The sequence below is a fragment of the Rhinolophus hipposideros genome, assembly GCF_964194185.1.
Source record: "Rhinolophus hipposideros genome assembly, chromosome: 11".
Lineage (NCBI taxonomy): Eukaryota > Metazoa > Chordata > Mammalia > Chiroptera > Rhinolophidae > Rhinolophus > Rhinolophus hipposideros.
Genome location: NC_138057.1, coordinates 17,664,447 through 17,690,188, shown reverse-complemented (window position 1 = coordinate 17,690,188; position 25,742 = coordinate 17,664,447). Strand labels below are relative to the sequence as shown.

The window sequence follows — 25,742 nt, the reverse complement described above, 5'->3', positions numbered from 1 at the left end:
GCCTGAGGTTCAATCCCTCTCACTGATGTGCAAACAGCAACCAAGGCTCAACTACAACAGGAGGCTCACACAACACACACAAAGGACACACATAGAGCACCTGGTTCAGCTGGCCAGGAAGACTGTACCATTGAGCCCCATAGGACACCTTCTACATAAGGACACTATACTAAGGCCAGGGGATATGTCAGCCCTACCTAATACATAGAAACAAACACAGGGAGGAAGCCAAAATGGAAACAGAAAGAAACATGTCCCAGATAAATAACAGAATAAAGCTGCAGAAAAAGAACTGAACAAAATGGAAACAAGCAAGCTACCAGAAGCAGAGTTCAAAACACTGGTTATAAGGATGCTCAAAGATCTCAGGGAGAACTTCAATAAAGAGACAGAAAATGGAGACAGAAAACATAAAAAAAGAACCAGTCAGAAATAAAGAATATAATAACTGAAATGAAGAGTACATTAGAGGGAATCAACAGTAGATTAGATGAAGTAGTGGACTGAATCAACGATTTGGAAGACAAGGTAGCAGAAAACATTCAATCAGAACAGCAGAAAGAAAAAAGAATCAAAAAAATTAAGGAGAGTTTAAAAGGCCTCTGGGACAACATTAAGCACACCAACATTTGCATAATAGAGGTACCAGGAGAAGAGAGAGAACAAGGAATTGAAAACCTATTTGAATAAATAATCACTGAAAACTTTCTTAACCTGGGAGGGAAATATACATGCAAACCCAGGATGCACAGAGTCCCAAACAAGATGAACCCAAAGAGAACCACACCAAGACACAACACAATTAAAATGCCAAAGGTTAAAAACAAAGATAGAATCTTAATAGCAGCAAGAAAGAGGGAGTTAGTTACCTATAAGAGAGCTTCTATAACATACTCAGCTGATTTCTCAACAGAAACTTTGCAGGCCAGAAGGGATTGGCATGAAATAGTCAAAGTGATGAAGAGCAACTACCTACAACCAAGATTACTCTATCCAGCAAAGCTATGATTTAGAATGGAAGGACAGAAAAAAGAGCTTCCCAGATAAGAAAAAGCTAAAGGAGGTCATCACCACCAAACCAGTATTACAGGAATGTTAGAGGGACTTCTTCAACACACACACACACACACACACACACACACACACACAGATAAAAAATATGAATCATAAAATGGCAATAGCTACATATCTATCAATAATTACTTTGAATATAAATGGATTAAATGCTCTGAACAAAACATAGGGTTACTGAATGAATAAGAAAACAAGATCTTCACATATGCTGCCTACAAGAGACTCACTTGAGATGGAAAGACACACATGGACTGAAAGTAAAGGGATAGAAAAAGATATTTCATGAAAATGGAAACTAACAAAAAAGCTGGAGTAGCAATACTTATACCAGACAAAATAGACTTTGAAACAAAGTTTATAACAAGAGACAAAGAAGGACCCAGTAATTCCACTTCTGGGTATTTATCTGAAGAAACCCCAAATGCTACTTCAAGGGATGTCTGTATTCACCTGTTCACTGCAGCATTGTTTAGTGGCCAAGATGTGGTGGGTGAAAAATGGGAAGGGATTAAAAAGTACAAATTGTTTGTTACAAAGTTGTCATGGGGATGTAGGTTATAGCATAGGGAATATAATCAACAATATTATAAAAAGTATGTATGGTGTTAGATGTGTGCTAGAGATTCATTGGGGTGATAAATTGGAAGGGGGTTGGGAGGCAGGGTGAAAAAGGTGAAGAGATTAGGAAGTACAAATTAGTAACAAAATAGTCATGCGGATGTATAGTAAAGCATAGGGAGTATAGTCAATAATATGGTAATAACTATGTATAATGTTAAGTGAATACTAGACTGGTCAGGGGGATCGCTTCTTAAATTATATAAATGTCTAATCACTATGCTGTACACATGAAAGTAATATAAAATAATATTGATTGTCAACTGTAATTGAAAAATTTAAAAAGGGGGGCAAGGTGAAGGGGAATAAGAGGTCCAACTTTCCAGGTGTAAAAGAAATAAGTCATGGGGTATAATATACAGCATAGGGAATATAGTCAATAATACTGTAATAATACTGTGATAATAATACTGTGATAGCATAGTGTGGTGTCAGATGATTTCTGGACTTACTATGATGATCACTTGTTTAGGTATATAAATGTTGAATAATTATGTTGTACCCCTGAAACTAATATAATATTCTATATTAGCTATATTTTAATAAAAAATCTTTAAAAAGAGTATATGGAAATATTTATTATGTGTCAGGAGGTCTCTTAAACCTGAAAACAAGAAAAAGACAAAAATGAAAAAAATGATTGGCTGACTATTTGGAAAATAATAAAGTAAAATTCCAATTGACACCTTAAGCCATACACCAAGATGAAATCCAGATGGATTAAAAATTTACAAGTAAAAATTCACTAAAAAACTCTAAGAAAATGAATATTTATCTCATATTAGGAGAGGACAGGAATTTTTCAGCATAAATCAATGAAAAGAATCACAGACAAAAGTCTATAGATTTAATTACATAAAAGTTTACTTCTGAATATTAATAGCAAGTAAAATTTTAAAAAAAGTAATAAGTGGAAAATAATTTAGCATCAGAGTAAGAAGGGATGTTATTTTAAATATATAAAAAGCCCCTATGAATCAAAGACAAAAATCACTGACTGCAATAAAAAAATTAATAAATGATATAATCAAACAATTCACTGAAGAAATGTGATTAATTTTAATTAAAATATTTCAACTCAGTTTTTAAGGAAATTATTTTTTTCTTTATCCTCATATTTCCTGTAAACCAGTACGGAGAATGAAACTTGATTAGAGTCAGGCTTATTTTTATCTTCATTTTTTGGCAAGAAGACAATTTGTGTGGTGTTTTGTATTTCTTGTTGTATCACACCAGAATGGACATAATTTCTAGTTGCCCCACTTTTAGTGATAGTAAGGTTGATTTGTAAGTTCTGGTGAGTCCTCTTTTGTGAAGTTTCCTATTGATATTTTACATAATTGTTAGTTATAACATGCATTAAGGCTTGTTGTCTAGATCCACGATTTCATTAGGATTTATAAAATGGTGCTTTTTTAAATCCTACCAATCCTTTTGCGTTGATTAACAGAAAATTTTCTATAAAGAAAATATTTCCCTCTTCAACAATTTGGTTACTCTGAAAAAGTTCATGCTGGAAAGACATGATACATGTTGATTCTTCCCCTTATCTATTTTCAGAGTAATGTGTTAATTACTTTGTTACCTCTATCTCATTGGTTTATAATGGTGCAAGCTAGTACAACATAAATGTCCAACAGTAGAAGATATCCTGTGGTATATCTATTGTCACGCAGAGTAGCATGCGGGGTGTTAGCTTTCGCTCCCCACATAAGAACGCAGGATATGGTGAGGCCAAAAAGGAATGCCCACAGAGCCATAGATCGGGGAGTCACCACTATAATCTCTCTGGCAGCTTGGTTGGAGACACAGGAAACAGGATCCACACGATTTGCAACCTGCCATCTACTTCTCTCTCTCTGCCAACCAACCTTACTTGCTAACTGCAATCCGCACTTGCTAGCTCAGCCACCATCTTCTTGCTGGCCCCCACTTGCTGCTAGCATAACCACAGCAGTTATATTATTGGCCAATGGCTCACTGGTTACAGCTGACGGCCAACTAGCCACAGCTGCTGGACATCCAATCACAGTTGATGACCATTTACTACCTGAGCCAACACCTTTCCACATGAGGCTGAGAGCCTGGAAACTGTACTCCTGGCTCTGTCCCCAGATCTATGCTATTGTGCAGTCTTTATATTTCAAAGAATACTTGATAACATCAAAAATATTCCAGATAAAATATTAAGTGAAAAAGACCTGGGAATGTATATATCCTGTGATCCAAATATTATCTAAAATACATGCATTGTAAAATACTGTCTTAGCCTCAGATATTAATGTGATTACCATAGGACAGTGAATCTTAGGGCCTTGCAGTTTTTATTTTTAATTTCCATAGACCCTTCTACATAATACATTTGTGGGGACAGAACCAGGAGTGCAGTTTCCAGGTTCTCGCCCTCACATGGAAAGGTACTCACTCAGGTAGTAAATGGCCATTGACCGTGATTGGATGGCCATCAGCTGTGGCTAGTTGGTCGTCAGCTGTAACCAGTGAGCCATTGGCCACTAATATAACGGCTGTGGCTATGCTAGCAGCAAATGGGGGCTAGCAAGAAGATGGTGGCTGAGCTAGCAAGAGCGGATTGCAGCTAGCAAGTGGGGTTTGTTGGTTGACAGAGAAACGGACAACAGGTTGCAGGTCGTGTGGATCCTGTTTGCTGTGTCTCCAACCCAGCCGCCAGCGAGAATATAGTGGTATGACTCCCCTATCTATGGCTCCTTTGTTGTTCCTTTTTGGCTTCACCATATGCTGTGTTCTTATGTGGGGAGCGGGACTAGAGACCCCACATGACATCCTGCATGCAACATTACTTTTATCATTAAAGGGAAATGTAACTTTGTTTGAAGGAAAGGTCTCTAGATAAGTCATTATACTGAGAGAGATTCATGGATGCTGATCTTGGCTCCAGCTTTGACTTCTGTTGTAACTTTGGGCCTTCTCTCCTACATGTAAACGAGTCTTTATGGTGCTAACCAAACAATTTAAGAGATTTAAAATGTACTCAATTCTGTTGACTCTGAGATGTCATTTTCATTAAATATCTGCTTTCTGTTGACTCATATAATTAGTACAATGGGATGTATTGAAATGAGTCATCCTCAACTCAATTTGACCAGTACAGAAGACAGCCAAACTGAAATTTCCGGTTTTTGTTTTTTTCCTGTGTGTGTGTGTGTGTGTGTGTGTGTGTGTGTGTGTGTGTCTGTGTTACCAACTGGTCCATTGATTCATATCCAATAAACAGATGAACCACAATCTCAAGACTAAATTTGTTTGTTGCTTAGTTTTAAGATGAATGAAAGGGAACCAAAACACTGTTTTTTTTTTCTTTTTGACAAGTTCTCAGGGATCCCCTAGAAAGTACTTGATTCTCAAGGACCTCCATGAGGCCTGGTTTCTTCCTCTATAAACGGGATCAGATGATTTGACCATTAGGTTATTTACAGCACAATGTATGTAAAATTCCTGTCATAATCTTTATTAATTAGCAGGTGCTCAACAAATGTTAGTTTTCTCTTCTCTTTTTCCAAAGAGAAAGGACAGCAATCTCTTCCACTGTTACTATATTCTAATATTGGAGAGTATATCCTGGGGTTAGGCTATCTAGATTCAAGTACAGCTCCACTTCTGGCTTTGGGCAAGTGATATAAACAAACATTTTCTGCCTATGTTTTCTTATCTGAAAATGGGGATAATAATAGCCCTACACATAGGCTGCTCTGCATATTAAACAAGTTAGTAAATGCAGAGTGCTTAGAACTTTTCCTGGCACAGAGTAGGAACTATAGAGTATAAGCTTTTACCTTTGTTATCTGCCTATAGGAATGGAATTTCTAAGCTCAAGGTCAAGACACATCCCCCTTGGATGAGGCGTGAGATACACTGACCACTTCTTGCTTTTTACTTCTCTTTTCCCAGGTCTTATACAGACCTTACTTCTGCTGATACATTTAATACAGCCACACAAACCAGATTTTGCTTAGTTAAGTAAAGGTTTCCTTCTGTGATCATAATTGATTAGGATTTGGTGAGGATTGTCCCTTTTCCTTGTTGTTGGGATGGCAGTGGTGTGTGTGTGTGAGTATGTGTGTGTGTCTGTGTCTGTGTGTGTGTGTGTGTGTGTGTGTGTGTGTGTGTGTGTTGGGCATGAGATATGGTGGCACAGTCACGCCACCATATGGACTTGGGTGTAGCTGCAACTTTCCATACGTTCATTTTACGATTAATGTTTTTGTTGTTGGGAAATTGCTACAGATTTTTGCTTCTATTATGGGACATTTTTATTAGGGACTCTCTCAAAAGATAAACATTGTACTATGGTTGGTGAGGGATGGGAATAACATAAGTTCTTCCGAATATGTTGACAATGAGATGTTTTTAGACAGGTTTAAGAGCGGGTACTAAATGACTCAGAGATAGGGAGAAACCACATAGTTGTATTATTCAGGAATAGGATGACCTAATCAGTGCACAGGAAGCACTAGATACCAAACAAATTGCTTTCAGATTACAGGGATGGTGTCAGAAAACATTTGCCACTCAAACTGAAGAAAATAAAAACAGATCCAAAGTAGATGTAATGTGCCCTGTGCAGCAGTAACCTAAGTGATAATTTAAAATGTGCTGTGAATGAGACCAAGATGTCCTTTGTATTTATTCATAGGCACCAGGGTGTTTCGCAAGTTCTATCAAAGTGATTAGGGTGTGTCCCCTAGGAAAACAGGACAAAAGTATTGCAACATGCCTACAGGAGTGGTGTATTATTGAAACAAATCAAGTTATGAAAATGGAGTCCAGGGAAATGAATGCCAGTGAGTAAAGTCTTCTCATTAGGCAGCCAGCAGTTCTCCGAGTACAAGGTAATATGACTCTGAGGGCAGGCGCCAGTAGTCTGGACAGAAGTATCTAGCAAGGGATGGGACAATCTACTCAGAAGCTCTATTGAAACTGTTAAGAACATCTATGCCCAGCTGTTTTAATTCTGTGTTCACAAGGACACAGAGTGAGGCATATTTTGTCCACTGATTGTTCACATCCAATAGTAGGAAGTGATTTTTGAAAATGCCCAATGCCAGTAATCTTTTTAGATGGACCTTCTATCTGGGGCAGATCACACAGGGCCTTGTAGGCCATGTGAAGTATTTTGGGAGTTGAGAAGCTATTTGTGAATTTTAAAGAGGAAGTGAGAGACAATGTTGCGCTGTTTATAGATTTATAGAATATGAAATCAGGGGAAAAAATCATCTAGTTGAACTATTTTAACTTTAAAAAAGGGAGGCACACGCTTTCCACTCATCAAAACTTTGAAAATGGGTTCCCCAGAGAAATAGACCAATAGGGTGTGTGTGTGTGTGTGTGTGTGTGTGTGTGTATCTGGAAACCTCCGTCCTTGCTCTTAAAGCCTTCCACTGATTGAATGTGAAGACATAATGTGAAGCTTACTCACATTATGGAAGGTAATCTGCTTTACTCAAAGTCTACTGATTGATCACATCTAAAGTATACCTTCACAGCAACACCTACAATGGTGTTCGACCAAACAACTGGGCACCACAGTCTAGCCAAGTTTACACGCAAAAATAACAATTGCAGATAGTAAAGAATTTATGATGTTATCTTTAGTTTAGAGGTGACCCCAGGAAAGTCAACTGACCATTTTTGCTTTAGGCCTGTAATCAGGAAGAGAGAGGGCTACTCTTCTTATCTGCTTCACACTGAGAAGGGAAGGCATTTTATAGCCCCCTGGAAATCGAAGGTGATAAGTACCATTATTTGGACAATTCCATTTTTGTCCTATAATCACACAATCCTATTAATGATAACTTTGTGATAAGGATTAATGCCTTTTAGCTTCATTATTGACATTGTAGAAACTACTAATTGATGTTTTGTTAATTAATTGAAATTTTCCATCTTAAAAAAATGAATGCCTCCATTTATAATGAATAATTTTTTCTTCTTAGAAGGCAGTATTTACAAAACCCCGGTGACCATGTTTAAAGATGAAAAAGGATATTGGGATGGGTTTAGGAGGGTTGTTAATAATTTTGTTTGGTGGCAGAAAAAGGAGATTATTTCTTCCTACTTGATAGTTTTAGAAGTCTTTCCGCGGCTGGCCCTGTGGCTCAGGCGGTTGGAGCTCCATGCTCCCAACTCCGAAGGCTGCCGGTTCGATTCCCACATGGGCTGGTAGAACTCCTTGAGTCCCTCAAGGGATGGTGGGCAGCACCCCCTGCAACTAAGATTGAACATGGCACCTTGAGCTGAGCTGCCGCTGAGCTCCCAGATGGCTCAGTTGGTTGGAGTGCATCCTCACAACCACAAGGTTGCCGTTTCAACTCCCACAAGGGACGGTGGGCTGTGCTCCCTGCAACTAGCAATGGGAACTGGACCTGGAGCTGAGCTGTGCCCTCCACAACTGAAAGGACAACAACTTGAAGCTGAACAGCACCGTCCACAACTAAGATTGAAAGGACAACAACTTGACTTGGAAAAAAGTCCTGGAATTACACACTGTTCTCCAATAAAGTCCTGTTCCCCTTCCCCAATAAAATCTTTTTTTTTTTTTTAAAAGAAGTCTTTCCTTGTACATTTTGGAGCCATAATGATAAATATAGCAACCAAAAGAGAAACATACATACAGTCTGAAGCTCATCACCTATCATCTAAGGTTGATAAAGAAAAAGATTGAGTTCCTTAGAAAAATGGACCTATTATGTAATTATATAAAATTTAAAGATCGGTTTGTGATTATTTGAAATAAAAATAATCATAATAACTTCCAATAGTCTTCCACAAATTTTCCTTTAAACTCTGACTCTAAAAACTCATCCAGAACAGGTTTAAAAATATATCACCAAGGGCAAGTCATTTATTATCAGTTGCTAGTGTCCATGCTAATAAACATGAATGTAATTCTCACACGAGCTGTTTGGATTTAAGACCAAGGTTTTAGACTCTATCCATAACCCTATCAAATACATCTTTACTCACTAAGGGGATTTGGCAAAAGGAATGTGTAAGTGAATACACACATGCTCCTGTGAGAAAACACTGAGTCGCAGGCTGTTGGGGTGTGGTGGTGGATAAATTATGTCATTGCTCTGTCATAGATGGATGTAAAGGACCGGTACCTTTTTGCCTGCATCTCATTTGTTTTATAAATGAGACTTTGACTTTCTTTTAAAAGTAAATAACCCAGAGTAAATATTTATTGTTATATGTATCAAATACACAATAAATGTTGTTACTGTTGTTTATAAGACTTTTAAGATCTTTTTTTTTCTCCTTTACCTACGTTATTCACAAATTCTAGAGACTGAAAACTGAACATTTAACAAATTTGATTCATTATCTAATCCTGAATTTTACTCAGCTGTATGCAGGATTCATATAAATGGATATTCTTCCTTTGATTATGGGACCTAACCAATAGGGGTTCCATTGTGGCACTCTTGTGTGGTGAAATGCAAAATTTCTGTGAGTCTAAGATTTGCTGAGAGTCCTCTGTGGAATAGCTGCTGAGGACAGATATTCAAAGCAGGTCCTTGCCCTTAAAGAGTTGACACTGTCACTATAAAAGCTAGGGGCTTTCTGTACATTATCCCACTTAGTAATCACAACCATGTGACATAGTATGTCATGGAGGTACCCAAGGTAAAGGAACACTTGTAACATGTGATCAGTGATATAAAAGAGGTTTGCACAGAAGAATGTTTTGTCCTGTACCTTTTCTCACACCACCCATGTATAACTTGTTGTGGACCCTGTTTTTGCCTGCTCAGCTTTCGTTACTCCTTCTCGAATAGGACCTTGATTTTCCCTGGTAAATCATGCCTTTCCAACTATGACCTGTCATTTGAGTTGTACCAGACTGTCACTCAAGGAGACTGGGCTCCATTAAGCAGGGGCAAGCGTGTGACTCAAGATAGGCTAACTGACATTTTCTCCTAGGACCTTAGATCTTAGCGAGCGCTTTGAGGAAAAAAAAAATGGTTGGAGGTTTCCTTCTCACAGCCATGTCCTGAAGAGATTCTCCAACCTTCCTTGATGACTGGTGCTTCCTTTCTTGCTCTGCAAGAAGCTTAGTTGTTCAAGTTTCCTTTGATTTTGTGAGCTACTTCATCCTATAGCTTTCCAATGAATTCCTTTAAAAATGTGGTTTATGTTGTTTAAAACCAAAGAATCACTGTCATTCAATATGAGCAGCTTTCTGTGGCCCTCCTTATCCTATCCATTCTTTTCTCACACAAATTTTATTCTCTTTTTCTATCACTTTCTATATTTTGCCTCTGGGACATAGTTATTGCCATTGGAGGAAGATTCTTGACCCAAATGAGGCAGAGCTGGAGTTTTCCTTACGATATGAATCACAGCGGGTAGGAATTTGAAAAACTATCATTTAATGAGAATCTACTGTACATGTGTTACCTCATTTAATTATTGCAGCAAGGCTGTAATGGGTAATACTGTGTTTCCCTGAAAATAAGACCCAGCTGGACAATCAGCTCTAAAGCATCTTTTGCGTCTAATGAATCTTTTGGAGCAAAAATCAGTATAAGACCCGGTCTTATTTTACTGTAAATAAGACAGGTAATATAATATAATATAATATAATATAATATAATATAATACAATATAATATAAGACTGGGTCTTATATTAATTTTTGCTCCAAAAGATGCATTAGAGCTGATTGTCTGGCTAGATCTTATTTTCGGGGAAAGACAGTATTATCTCCATTTTACAGTTAAGAAAACAGAAGTTCAGACAGGTTAAGGAACTGGTCCAAGGTTACATAGCAGGAATAATCAGAGTTCTAATTTGAACCCATATCTACCTGACTTCAAAACTCAATCTTTCCCTGAGGCTTCTCTGTTACCCTCCTTCTAGATACCCGAAGGTTGATATCTTGAATGTATTATTTATTATTGTGAACCTTGGTTTCCTTATATATAAAATAAGAATATGAATAGATACTATGTCACATGGTTGTGATTACTAAATGGGATAATGTACAGAAAGCCCCTAGCTTTTATAGTTGGCCCCAAATTGTGAGTGCTTTCTAGTTCAATTTCCAAATTTATTATGTAAGTCTAGATCTAAGAGATTACAGTAAATTCAAAAATCTCAGCTGAACCAGTCATTTCCAATTTTACCTTAAGCAACTTCTAGCCGAGCATCTAGCAGCTGAAAAATTTTGTTCTCTCCTTTTTTCTCTATACTCAGGTTTTTGCAGTTCCTGGAAGACATGCTAACAAACAATGAAACACGTATAACAGGACATCAATGGCAAGGACTATTCATGATTTCCAACTCTGAGTAAGTGGGAGATGGTCTTCTGCACATTTCTTCTCAGCTTATTTATTTGCCTAATTGTGCTTTGCACATCAGTTTTCAGATTTAAAAAATGTAACACGTTTTGGATAACACTTTAAATATACCTAAACTTGTATTTCTTAGGTTTTGTAACTTTAGAGGGAATTTTCACTTCAGCGGTTGAAAATAATAGCTCCTTGCTTCATAGTGTTGCTGTGAGTCTTACATAAAATAATACATTTAAAAAATTGTTGTGCCTAGCATAGAGGAAGCATGCAATAACTGTTAGCTATGATTATTATGACATATTTGTATTTTCAGTATTTTGAACATAATCTATGCTTAATTATTGAATTCAATAGAGAGGTCGTAAGAAGAATACATTTCATGGACTAGGTTAAGTAGTTAACAAATGTTTTAATTTACACAAATGTTTGAATGCAAACTGGAGGACAAAAGGTGAAATTAACATTAAAATTGTTTTAAATATTGTCATTTTTTTTTCTGGTTTGAGATTTGGTTATGGCAAAGTTGGAAATTATTGACTCAAACAAAACTTTTGGTTTTAGCCTCAGGTTTAAGTATTACTCATTTTCCTTATTACCAAGAAGTAACATCTAATGGAGTGGGTGAGAGTGAAGTCATACTTTCGAAATGCACCAAATTCTAGAGGCACTTCTTACCCACAGAACTGTAAATGAAGCCCACATCCTCTCCTTCTTGCCCAGGTGAAGTAAAAACTCCCCAGAAAAAAACATTTTGTCAGCATTTATTTTATAAATCTTTGCCAAAGTAATGTAAGAATCACATGTTTAGAGCTAGTAGGTCAGATAGCAAAACTCTATGGAAGCATCTGATACCCATGTTGAGCTCTACTGGGTTGTGGTTGCAGTGTCTGGGTGAGGGGCAGGGGAGTAGGGAGGTAAAAAAGGCTATGGTGTTGTCAGCATGTAGAAATTCATTGGAATCAATGAATTAAGGTAGCAGAGAGTAACGGAAGCATGCTGAATTAGGGTCTGCCTGGGAAATTGAAGGAAGGTACAAACAGTAGGGAAAGAACTTATAAATGTCAAGACCTATAATGACACAGGTACAGATGGAGACTACGTCACAGAGCCAAGAGTTCAGAGCTGAGTAAGGACCATGAGGATATGATAGAATCAAACAAATCTGATAGCCTCAAATTCCATTGTGTTTGCAGATCACATATGACATGTCCAACTTACCAACTTAAGTTAAAATTCTGGTGTAGGGCCGACTACTAACCTAGACAAAACTTGCCATATGTAAGTAGAAGACTCATATCGACTTGAAAGTGATGAGAGATTTTCATAAGCAAGAGGTTTCATCTTCTATAATAATATATTTCCGTACTGCCTCCTATCTCAAATCGATAGCAGAAGAAAGGACCGAAATTAAAATAACACAGGAGAAGTATCATTCCATCCTATTTTAAAAAGAGTTTTATTAAAAATATAGCTAACGTACAATATTACATTAGTTTCAGGGGTACACCATAGTCATTCAACATTTACATATCTAAAGAAGTGATCACCATTAATATAAAATAATATTGAATGTCAACTATAATTGAAAAATTTAAAAAAGGGGGGAAAATGTAAAGGGAAATAAGAGGTCCAAATTTCCAGGTATAAGACAAATAAGTCATGGGGATATAATATGCAGTATAGGGAATATAGTCAATAATGTTGTGATAACGTGGTATGGTGTCAGATGGTTGCTGGACTCGTCATGGTGATCATTCCATCCTATCTTAATTATCTTCTCAAACTTGTACCCAACTGTGACAACAAGGAACATGTTATAGGGTATGACATGGTAGATGCAGTTTTTTGGATACTACTTTTTTGCAATTATACAAATAATTTTTTTATTTTTATCTATAACTGACGGAAACATTGACTTATTTAATAAAAGTATAAATTATTTCTTTAAAAATATGCTTTTAAAAATACAATACATAGCATTATTGAGATTTTAAAAATGATTTTCACCATGGCTCTTGACCCAGCTCTAGTATTCATGTAATGACATGCACTGTTAACAGAAAAGCAAGAGTGTGTGTGTGGGATCCCGGGGAAGGGAGATAACTCAGAAACCAGTGATATTTTACACTTTAACAAGATACAAAGTACTGAGAAAAATCTTTTTACTGCCTTAGAAGGTGTCATTCTGTCTGATTTCTCTAGGATAATGTTTTTCTGTAAAATACGTTTATCAGTAACTGCCTAAACTATTCCATTTACAATTTAAAAACTTTATTGTGAAAAATCTAAAGCATATACAAAAGCGGAGGAAAAACGTATAGTGAATTCTTATAAGTCTATCATCCAGCTTCAATAATTATCAATATTTTGACAATCTTGTTTCATTTACATATTGTTTATGTATACATATATATATATATATATTTTGGGGGGGCGTTAGAGTATTTAAGCAAATTCCAGACATTGTGTCATTTCAACTATAAATACTTCATTATTCATTGCTAATTGAAAGAATGTGTTTTGTGTCCAAATCATGTAGTGATCACAAGTTATAAAATTAACAATAATTTTAATATAATCTAATATACAACCATATTTAAATGTACTTAATTGTCTCACATATTTTTCAACAATATATCTGATTTATTATCAAATAAAAATGATGTGAGAAGTCACTAGAAATCACAAGACAGTTATTTGAAGAAACATTTACATTAATGATAATAACATGATGATGATAATGATAATGATGATAGACCTGTGATCTATTATAGTAAAAATAATTAATGTCTCCGGGATTGAATTGCAAAAATCCTTAGTTTTAAATTGCATATTTTAGAAAGCCAATTTGCAAGATTTTTCTTTTTCTTTTTTGTTTTTATTTTATTTATTTTTAAAAAATTAGTTTCAAGTGCACAAAACAATGTAATAGTTAGACGTTTATCATTTAAATCCCTCACACAGTGACAACCCCCTCATCCCATCCACTACCCCTCTGACCTCGCACGCAGCCATTACATTTCCACTGTCTCTATTCCTAATGTTGTACTCCACTTCTTGTATATATATATGTATATATAATATATGTACATATTATATATAATATATATGTATATATATATTATATATCCGTATATATAATATATATAATATATATAAAATTATAGTTGACATTCATTATTGTTCAGCTTCAGCTTCAGGTGTACAATGCAGTGATCAGGCATCTACATCATCCTGAGGTGGTCTCCATAATGGGACAAGTGTCCGTCGAATACCCTACAAAATCTTTACAACATTATTGATTGCATTCCCCAAATTGACTTTCATTTCCCCATGGCAATCTTGTGGTTACCAACTGTGCTTTCTAATCTCCTCACTTCCACCTTATCCCATCCCCTTTCACATCTAGCAACCCTCAATTTTTCCTCTATGTCTCTGAGACTGTTTCTGATTAGTTCATTCATTTATTCTTTTCTTTAGATTCCACATATAAGTGAGATCATATGGTATTTGTCTTTGTCTGACTTATTTCACTTAACATAATGTTCTCTAGGTCCATCCATGTTGTTGCAAATGGTAGGATTTCCTTCTTCTTTATGGCTATGTAATACTCCATTGTATAAATGTATCACAGTTTCTTAATCCAGTCATCTACCGATGGGCATTTTCGTTGTTTCCATGTCTTGGCTATTGTGTATAGTGCTGCAATAAACATAGGGGTGCATAAATGTTTTTGAATTAGAGTTTTGGATTTCTCCGGATAGATACCTAGGAGTGGAATTGCTGGGTCATAAGGTAGTTCCATTTTCAGATTTTTGAGATACCTCCATACTGTTTTCCATAGTGGCTGCACCAATCAGCAGTCCCACCAACAGTGCACAAGGGTTCCCTTTTCTCTACAGTGTCGCCAGCACTTGATTTTTGTTGATATATTGATGATAGCTATTTTGACTGGGGTAAGGTGGTATCTCACTGTGGTTTTTATTTGCATTTCTCAAATGATTAGTGAGGTTGAGCATTTTTTTATATGTCTGTTTGCCATTTGTATGTCCTTTTTAGAAAATTGTCTCCATTTCCTCTGACCTTTTTTTAATTGGGTTGTTTGTCTTTTTTGGAGTTGAGTTCAGTGAGTTTTTTTTTTTTAATAAATTTGAGATATTAACCCCTTATCAGATATGTCATTGGTAAATACCTTCTCCCATTCAGTAGGATCTCTTTTTGTTTTATTGATGGTTTCCTTTGCTGTGAAAAAGCTTTTTAGTTTGATGTAATCCCACATGTTTATTTTTTTCTTACTTCCCTTGCCCGAGGGGCTATATCAGTAAAAATTTTACTCTGGGTAATGTCTGTAAACTTTCTTCCTATATTTTCTTCTAGGAATTTTATGGTTTCAGATCTTACATTTAAGTCTTTAATTCATTTTCAATTTATTCTTGTATATGGTGTAAGGAGGTGGTCCAGCTCCATTTTTTTTTGCTTGTGTCTGTCCAGTTTTCACAGCACCATTTATTTTATAGACTGTCTTTACTCCACCATAAATTCTTGCTTCCATTGTCATAGATTAAATGCCCATATAGACATGGATTTATTTCTGGGCTCTCTATTCTGTTCCATTGATCTATGTGTCTGTTTTTATGCCAGTACCATGCTGTTTTGATTACTGTAGCCTTGTAGTAAAATTTGATGCCAGGTATCATTATACCTCCCACTTTGTTCTTGTTACTCAAGACTGCCGAGGCTATCTGGGGTCTTTTATGGTTCCATATAAATTGTAGGATTATATGTTCTATTTCTGTGAAAAATGTCCTTGGTAGTTTGATAGGTTTTTGAGTTGAATCTGTATATTGCTTTAGGCAGTACGGACATTTTAACGGTATTGGTTCTTCCTATCCATCAGCATGGTATGTGTTTCCATCTATTTGTATCTTCTTTAATTTCTCTCTTCAATGTCTTATAATTTTCTGAGTACAGATCTTATACTTCATTGGTTAAATTTATTCCCAGGTATTTTATAATCTTTGAAGCAATTGTAAATGGGATTGTTTTCTTAATTTCTCCCTCTGATATTTTATTATTGGTATACACAAATGCAACTGATTTCTGAATATTAATTTTGTATCCTGCTACTTTACTAAATTCATGTATCAGTTCTAATAGTTTTTTGGTGGAGTCTTTAGGGTTTTCTATATATAGTATCATGTCATTTGCATATAATGACAATTTTACTTTTTCTTTACCAATTTGGATGCCTTTTATTTCTTTTTTTGGTCTTATTGCTGTGGCTAGAACTTTCAGCACTATGTTGAATAGAAGTGGAGAAAGTGGGCAACCTTGCCTTGTTCCTGATCTTAAGGGGGATGGTTTTAGCTTTTCCCCATTGAGTATGATGTTAGCTGTGGGTTTATCATATATAGCCTTTATTATGTTGAGATATGGTCCCTCTAGTCTCAATTTCTTAAGAGTTTAACTTTTGGAAAAAGGGGTACTGGGCCTGATGAGTTCTTTAAAGACCCTTCCAGTTTATGATTCTTTCATGTAACTTAGCTATTCAGACACAGTCACTTCCTAAATCAGAACATCACGGTAGCTTCTCATGGTCCCTAGACTCAGAATTAATATTAGGATCCAAGCAATTTAATTCATCATTCTTCCAAAACAATTTTGATGCAGCGGGGCTAATTTCTCAAACCCTAGTAACGTACAGACATCTTTTGCAAAAAACCTTTGAAAATTGCCCTGTGTCTTGTTAGTGCAGCAGAACTTCCATATATATCAACCAGTTCTGAAACACATCAACAACATTCTCCTAAGAATTTGCTTCTGGAGATTGTTTCCTAGCGTGGACACACACACACACACACACACACACACACACACACACACACACACACGACTGTAAACTCCATCCCCTCAGGGACCTGATCTTCCATTGCTTTTGCAGTTTACAGTTTTGCATTCTCTCTACAGATGGTGAGAGTGGACTCACCAGATGGCTTTACAGGTAAATTTTACAAAACATTCAAAAAAGAATTATCACCTATTCCCCTCAAGCTATTCCAAAAAATCCAGAAGGAGAGAAGGCTCCCAAACACTTTTTATGAGGCCACTATCACCCTGATCCCCAAATCAGACAAAGACACTACAAACAGCCAGAACCTATTCCTATCCATGGCTGAGCAATATTCCATTTTTTACATGTACCACCTACACTTTATCCACTCATCTGTCAACAAACATCCAGGCTGCCTCCATACCTTGGCCATTGTAAACAATGCTGCAATGAACATATAGATGCACACATCCCCTCAAAGTAGTGTTTGGGTTTCTCCAGATAAATACCCTAAAGTGGGATTACTGGGTCCTTCTTTGTCTCTTGTTATAGCTTTTGTTTAAAGTCTGTTTAATCTGGTATAAGTATTGTTTCCCCAGCTTTTTTTTTTTTATTTCCATTTTCATGAAATATCTTTTTCACATCACTTTACTTTCAGTCTGTGTGTGTCTTTTGATTTGAAGTGAGTCTCTTGTAGGCAGCATATATAGGATTTTGTTTTCTCATCCGTTCAGCCACCCTTGCTCCAGTCCTCCTCCCACACTAGCCGCGGAGCAGATCTCCAGCCTTCCTTCCACCTCCAGGTCTCCGGGAGGCGTCGGAGTCCCATGGAGTAATGGGTCCCTGTAGCTCTGTGGCTGCGCATCTCTGCCGAGCTCTGGCGGAACTCGCGGGCCTTGGTCCAAGACCCTGAAAGGGCTCTAGTCTAGTCTAGTCTATAGACCCTCTCCCGGACTTTCTCCCCTTTCTCTCCTTCCCCCCAGCCTCACTTTGCAGCATAGTAAGAATGGATTCAGAAAGTATTTTTATTAAGTAATTTCTTTTCTTCTTACCGAAAGACTGCGGTGTTTGGCTGCCAGTTCCGGTTAAAAAAACAAGTGGGCTGAAATAGGTGGTGGTGGTGGTGGTGGTGGTGGTGGTGGTGGTGGTGGTGGTGAGGGGCTTCAAACTGTGATTGAGCCCCTAGGAATGAAAAAGATGCCTCAGGGGGTGCTGTTTAAAACAATCCAAGTAAAACCAAAATAAAACATCAAAACATCCCTCCCCCCAAAAAAGCCCCCCCACACAAACTAACAGCAAAAACCCTCGTAAAATTACTGAAGCATATGATCCTCCAGTGTTCTTTCAAAGCTAACGTGCTCTGCTTTAAATTTTTTCCTTCATTTTTCTTTACAACATATCACTTGTGTCTGTTTTCACTTGTAATGATTTTCAAAAATTGGAAATTTACTTCAACAATTTATTTATATACATTTAATAACTTGTGTGCATTCTATTTATTATCTGATTAAAGCAGCTTACATTAGAAAATCATCATCATACAAATTCTGTTCCAGAGAAAATTCTAGAATCCAGACCAAAGATTCAGGTTTTAGCACAAGGTGTGCCACTGTGTTGTATTGAGCAATTCTTTTAACCTGACTTTTGATCTCTGAAGAATGAACCAGGAGCCCTAAATAAAATCCAGGTCTCTTTCCTGTTTTGAGTTTTCAGGACACCCACGCTTGCGGAACCATTAGCAAGCTGACTATACTCAGACCGAACGTAGGTCAAGTGTAGGTTTAACTGCCTAAGATAGTGCCTTGGCTCCCAGTTAGAGGTATTTTCCCTCTTGGGGCTTTGGCCCTTCTTTTCTTCAATAGGAACCTTATCAATAGGAAGCACAGTGAGTCATTTGCCGATGGGTTCACTGGTGGTTCTCAGAGTTTCTTCCTGATACTATCTGAAGGGACACATGTTAGATACTTTGACTCTAGGCAGGAACCCACAAGCTCACCTCTTTACAAGAACATGCTAAAGACCATATACTTTTTTCCTTTCTGATAAGCCACTTTTCAAAATCTGCTAGTCCACTAAGGCTGCTAACTATTGCTGGCAAAGAAACTGTAAGTTTGGTGCCAAAAAGTTAAATCAAGTGAGATAGGCTGCAAAATAGGAAGTTGCATGGGGTGAAGAAAAATGTATACAACTGGAACCTCCTTATATTGTCAACTTTCTTAGATTAAAAACTATTCACTTAGTTATTCTCAAGGAGGTCAGAAAAAATATTAATGAAAAACCTCTGATTTAACCCATAGGTCAGAGATCTTCCTGAATAACTTCTACTTAATCTGGAAAAGGTCTGTTGAAGCAAAAGATAGATGTGTTTTCCACATTAAGACAACTCTATTTATAAGTTAATTTCCTAAATAGTTTCTTTGGTGACGTAGGTATAGACAGAGTAGTATGTCTCTAAGTATATTGACATTTTTGTTATTTCAAAACTCAATAAACTCATATCAATCGCTCATTTCTGTTTTGAACAATAAATTAGGATTAAAAAAAAAGATTTTAACAAACTATTTGCCAAAGCACTGTAGGAATTTGATTTAAAAATATTGAAAGTTGAGGATATTGAAAGTTTCAAAAGAACATGGAGATCATTTGTAGATCTTTAATCAAAAATAACTAAATTTTTTAAAGTTTAGAGTTTTAATTTGAGCAATTGAGTGAAGTCTGATGTCAAGGAAACTAGGGTTCCTGGTTCCCTTAGTGGGAAATGGTATTAGAGATTAAGATCTGGACACTCGGGGAGTTCAGTGCTACTGTGTTAGCTTTGTTTTTAAGCCTCTCTGTGAACAGAACTAGGACATACGTGCAGGTATATAGACATATACATACCTATATACCAGGGGTGCCAATAAATGTATACAGTGGACACTTGGGTCAACATTGCTCAAGCAGCAGTTCGCCATAATCAGAAGTGTCTGGACGCTGATGGTAACCACTTTGAGCATCTCTTGTAATTGCAGAAATCAAACGTGACTTGTAGTCATCTTTTGATACTGGTATATATTGACTATTACAATTTTGATACAGTTTTCCTTTCTTAAAATGTGTATTTTTTTGGCACCATCTGTATATCCATGCTATATGTGTACATATATACCTATACATAAATTTCATAAGTACATATATATGTACACATATACATGTATATACAACTATATATAGCAGGGTTTTTGCCTTCCCTGTACCGTACTAGTTTGTCCCTTCCATAGTGAGAAAAGCATGGCTTCCAACAATCTTGATACATGTCTTTATTTGCTAAATTATATAATGGGTATGAAACAATTTCAGAATTTCCTTGCCATACCACTAAAAATCAAACCTATTAAAAAGAATTCAGGATGTGTTTGCTGTTCTCTATCCCTGCTTTGTGCCTTACCCAAGGCTGAGAGTCAAATGCTGTGATCATAATTTACTTGGAGTAGTTCTTTCATTGCCATCTCATCCCTGTAATATTATGTTTTTCTTTTGAAATACCACTGGGTTCATTTCTTTCAGTTTGCTTTCAGTTTTAGTTTTTTCCCTTATCCTTCTTTTGATTTACGTTTACTCTTTGAGTATGTGGAATATTAACATGTTTCAAATCAAAACTATGAAAATAGGAATTCTCAGGGAAATGTCACTGACTTTCATATCCCTTTCACCCTGTTCCCCTCAGCTTTTGTAGGTAAGCAGATTCATTGTTTTTAGGTTTCTCCTTTCTTGTTTCTTTTTATACAGCTGTGCAGGTATATGTGTGATTCTTTACTTCCCTGTCTTTCGTTACCCAAAAGGTAGCATACTATATTTCCTCTTATACATTGTACTATTAGTCAGTTCACAGCATCTTTGGAAAATTGTTTCACATGAGTTCATAGAGATCATCTTCATTTTAAAAAAACCTGTTATGGAACTTATAGAACAGCAATGAGCTAGAGGTTCAGAGAAAGGGAGAGGGAGTGGTGGGAGAGAAGGCTACTGCTGTATGATGTGGGTATTTGGAGGAGAACGATGAGTGAAAAACCTTTTGGGGGAAGTTTTCCTCTGGGTTGTGAGGTGTTTTTCACCGTATTTCCCCATACCGTAAAAAAATTTTCAGAAAAGGCCACTTTTGTGTTATAATGAATATGTCACTTGACTGACAGAATTATTCAACTTCATTGAAAATGTAACAAGGTTGATTTTATTATATTTGAGTTACAGGAGAGGATCAATGATATCATAGTGGGTCATTTTAAAGTCTTGTTTCAACAGTGGCTAATGTTATAGATCCTTTCAGGTCTGGCTGGGCTGTACGGAAAGAGGCAGTAGATGTCCAAATCCCTCTCCTCTGGGAATTTGAAGGTTTGTCCTCAACAGCAAGATTTCTAACTCAAAGCAATGCAAAATGAGCTGTGAGAGCAGAGCCACAGAACCAGTATGTCAAACAAATTTCTGTGACCTCCCAGGGTCCAGAATTAGATGCTGATATCAGAGCTGGTTATTGTGCCAGAATCTTAGAACTGGAGATGAAAGGAGGCCCAGACATTTCAAGAGTAAACAGGGTAGGACTCAGGATGACCTTCCAGCCAGAAGTGCTGCCATTCATATATTCTTTTCAAGTTCTGGTTAGGGTTTGGTCGGTCACCTGAGTTTAATGAACCTGAGATACAAACATGTAGAAATCTAACGACTAAGATAGAATTCCACAGAAAAGGTCCAGAGAGGGTTTTAAAGTGAGTAAAATCAGTGTGAAGGGAAAGTACTTGATTTTCATTTTTATATTTTGGAAAGAATGTGACAAAACAGCCTTGGGAAACAAATCATAGAAAACTCAAACTCAGACTTTTGGTCAAAACATCTGAAAACTAAGTTGTGTTTTAATTGTCAGGTAGTAAATATAAGTAATTTGCTTCTTCAAGAGGTTAAAATATGTCTAGTTTCCAGTATAAATTCTTAGATGAGTGATTTGGAAATAACTAAGAGAAAGTAGAAGCATTCAAATATTTTGTTTTTCTTTTTAGGTAAGATAGAAGGTAAGAGCTTATAGTTGATAAATTGCAAAACCTATTTCCCACTTCTTTTAAAAATATTTTTATTAAAAATATAGCTAACATACAATATTATATCAGTTTCAGGGATACACCATAGTTGTTTTCCATTTATATACCTAAAGAAGTGATCACTGTAAGTCCAGCAACCATCTGACACTGTACCATGCTCTCACAATGTTATTGACTATATTCCCTATGCTGTATATTACATCTCCGTGACTTACTTGTTTTATACCCGGAAATTTGAACTTCTTACTCCCCTTCACCCCCACCCCATTTTTTTTTTCAAATTAAATTTATTGAGGTAACAATGGTTAGCAAAATTACATAGGTTACAAATGTACAATTCTATAATACATCATCTATATATCACATTGTGTGTTCACCACCCAGAGTCAGTTCTCCTTCCATCACCATATACTTGATCCCCTTTATCCTCTTCTACCACCTCCTTCCCCGCTTACTCTCTGGTAACTACTAAACTGTTGTCCGTGTCTATGAGTTTTTGTTACAGTTAACATTTGATATTATTTTGTATTAATTTCAGGTGTACAGCATAGTGGTTAGACATTTGCATAATTTAACAAGTGATCCCCCTGACTAGTCTAGCACCCACCTCGCACTACATATAGTTATTACCATATTATTGACTATATTCCCTATGCTTTACATCCCCATGACTATTTTGTAACTACTAATTTGTACTTCTTAATCTCTTCACTTTTTTAACCCCCCCATCAAAAAGTTCTTTGTATCTATGAGTGTGTTTCTGTTTTGTTTGTTTGTTTATTTTGTTCTTTAGATTCCACATCTAAGTGAAATCACATTGCATGTGTCTTTCTCTGTCTGGCATATTTTACTCTGCACAATACCCTCCAGGTCCTTTCATGCCGTTGCAAACAGCAAGAACCTATTCCTATCCATGGCCGAGCAATATTCCATTGTTTACATGTACCACCTACACTTTATCCACTCATCCGTCAACTAACACCCAGGCTGCCTCCATATCTTGGCCATTGTAAACAATGCTGCAATGAACATATAGATGCACACATCCCTTCAAAGTAGTGTTTGGGTTTCTCCAGATAAATACCCTAAAGTGGGATTACTGGGTCCTTCTTTGTCTCTTGTTATAGCCTTTGTTTTAAAGTCTATTTTGTCTGGTATAAGTATTGTTTCCCAGCTTTTTTTTTCTTCATTTCCATTTTCATGAAATATCTTTTTCACATCACTTTACTTTCAGTCTGTGTGTGTCTTTTGATTTGAAGTGAGTCTCTTGTAGGCAGCATATATAGGATTTTGTTTTCTCATCCGTTCAGCCACCCTATCTTTTGATTGGAGCATTTCATCCATTTACATTGAAAGTAATTGATAGATAATGTTGTTTTGCCATTTTATTATTCATTATATATGTATATGTATACATATATGTATATATATGTAAATACATATGTATGTCTCTCTATATATACATATATATATATATATATATATATATATATATATATATATATATCACATACACTCAGCATCTAAAGCAGAGTTGTCACATAGGAGAAGGTCAACAAATATTCATCAGACCCTTAAATAAGTGAACTTTCATATTACCACATAATCATCATAATGAAAATTTTTGAGGCTGTGTATCCTACCATTGAGTTGATTAATCGGGACAGTGTATTTTCAACTTATACTGAGATATTGTAACATTTGTCTTATAAGTGCAAAAATTCTCAGGAACTGGTCAATTAGATTCTTTTCTTGTACTATCTCATATTGCCCAAATCCTTTTCAGTGTTTTTGTTTTCTTTTCCTCTTTCCCTCTCTCCCTTGCCTTCCTTCCCTTCCCTTCCCTTCCCTTCCTTCTCCCCCTTTTCTTTCCAAGTCACATAACATGATCTCTCTACATTTCGACTCTGCACATGGAGTTGGTGGGCTCTCTGCTCCTGGTTTTGAGGGCTTTGGTGCTGCCTTCTCTTTCATCTCCGGCACTATTCTTTGTAGAGATTACTCACAATAGCAATGTGATCTTCTGATCTTCAGCATTTCTTCTGCTGTGCAGCTGACCGTGAAGCAAAGTAAAAGGGCCAACTATTTATAAGTCAAGTGGTTACAGGTGCAGAGAATAGATAAGAGTATAGCTTTGTACAGGTTGGGAGACCATTCTTACTGCTTTTCTTTGTTTGGGCTATTCCAGTGGAGGCTGAAGTTTAGAGTTAGGTTAGGGTTTTGTAAAAAGCATGTACCGGAGCTGAACTTACTCCCACCTCAGCTGCTTCAGAAGTCTGTCATTGTCAGAGTCCATATCATTGGCGAATTTTTTCATTCAACAACTATTTATTAAGTACCTGTTATGATAACACCATGATAGAAGATGATACAGTTGCAGTAGCATATAAGAATACTCGCTTTGGCTGATATATGTACAGAGAGCTACATGAGCACCCACCAGAGAGCTTCTTCCTCTGCTGTAAGCAAGGGTGCCTCCTCGGACTTTTAGTTGAGACCACTCTTACCTTCCTCAGTTACCCCCAAATGGCCTTGCCAGATTTATTTTTCTCAACGTTTTTCTTTGTCCATCCTTTTCCACCGATTCAGATTTGTAGCTATTAATTGCTAATAGATATTATTAATATTTATAATTTAATATTGATAATTATCATTTACAATTAAGAGTCATCTATTTCTCCAGGAAGAAAGAGGGACAGTTCTTATTCGGTCTTCTCCTTACACACTGTTGTTTGCTTGTATTAGTTTAAGTCATTCAACATGCATAAGCCTGGGAAATGCCTTTCCCAGTTTTGTTCCTGAAATTCTTTCTTTTCTATTTCACTTATTCAAGTCCCCCAAATTCTTTGAGACTCACCTACTTTTGTTTATTTGCTTATTTATGGAAGTTTTTTTGTTTTGTACTTTTGCCCACCATAATCTTCCTTACCTCTCAAATTATGGAATTATTGCATGTACCAGTCTTTGGTAAATTAGCTATGTTCGATTCTACTGTATATCCAGAATTTTTATCTTGAACAACTTTGATATTTTTTTTAAATGATTTGTGTGAAACTTTCTTTCCCTAATTTATTCTTTCGAATGCAGGGGTTAGATTCTATTTATGTCTTTTTGCCATTGTACACACAATTATGCGTCATAGGCTTATTTTTAGATTTACGATGTTAATACAGACAAAAATAATATTAAAGTGCTTACGTTCATAGAATAAATGCTGATTAGCCACAGGTTTGGTCGTTTATGATTTTTTTCCTTCCTTTTTCATTTCTCTCTTGCCATCCCATATTCATTTATTTTTTTTTTTACTTTTGTAACAAAAGAATCCAAAATATGTATTGATGTTCCCAGCACTTTGCAGACACAGCGGGTACACAAACTAATAAGACATGGAATCTGCCATGAAAGAAGGGAGGATGTGCTGCTTGAAATATCAAGAAAAAAGAGCTGGTTCTATGCTATTTGTGTTCAGTCCATGTTTCATGATAGGTTTGACTCTGATGTCTGTGAACCATTGACTACTTTGGAAGAGTTTTGTTACTGATTCAGATTTTCTGCCTTGGGGCCTTAAGCTGCTGTGACAGACTTGTTGAATTTTTTATAAAGCTTGAGTAAGACACAGCATCTGTACTGAGGCTTAATGCAGCACATTTGACAAAATTGATTTTTTTCTGTAAGGAAACAACCGCCTATCCTCCTGACCCCAGGCTATGCATTTCAGATGCATTTAGGAAATCTGGTAACCCTTGATGCCTATTATCTCTGAGTGGGACTGAATTGAGTTGAATAAATATTTACTGACAGCCTACAAAGAAGAGAT

At 36.4% G+C, this 25,742-nt stretch overlaps 1 long non-coding RNA gene across 1 annotated transcript in view; it reads left to right on the top strand.

The window, feature by feature from the left end:
* LOC308504865 overlaps positions 1 to 25,742 on the top strand; it is a 280,235-nt gene that overhangs the window by 154,456 nt on the left and 100,037 nt on the right. Inside the window, exon 6 of the long non-coding RNA XR_013994429.1 lies at positions 10,929 to 11,021. This is a non-coding gene — a long non-coding RNA (uncharacterized lncRNA). The remainder of the gene's footprint in view (positions 1 to 10,928; positions 11,022 to 25,742) is intronic.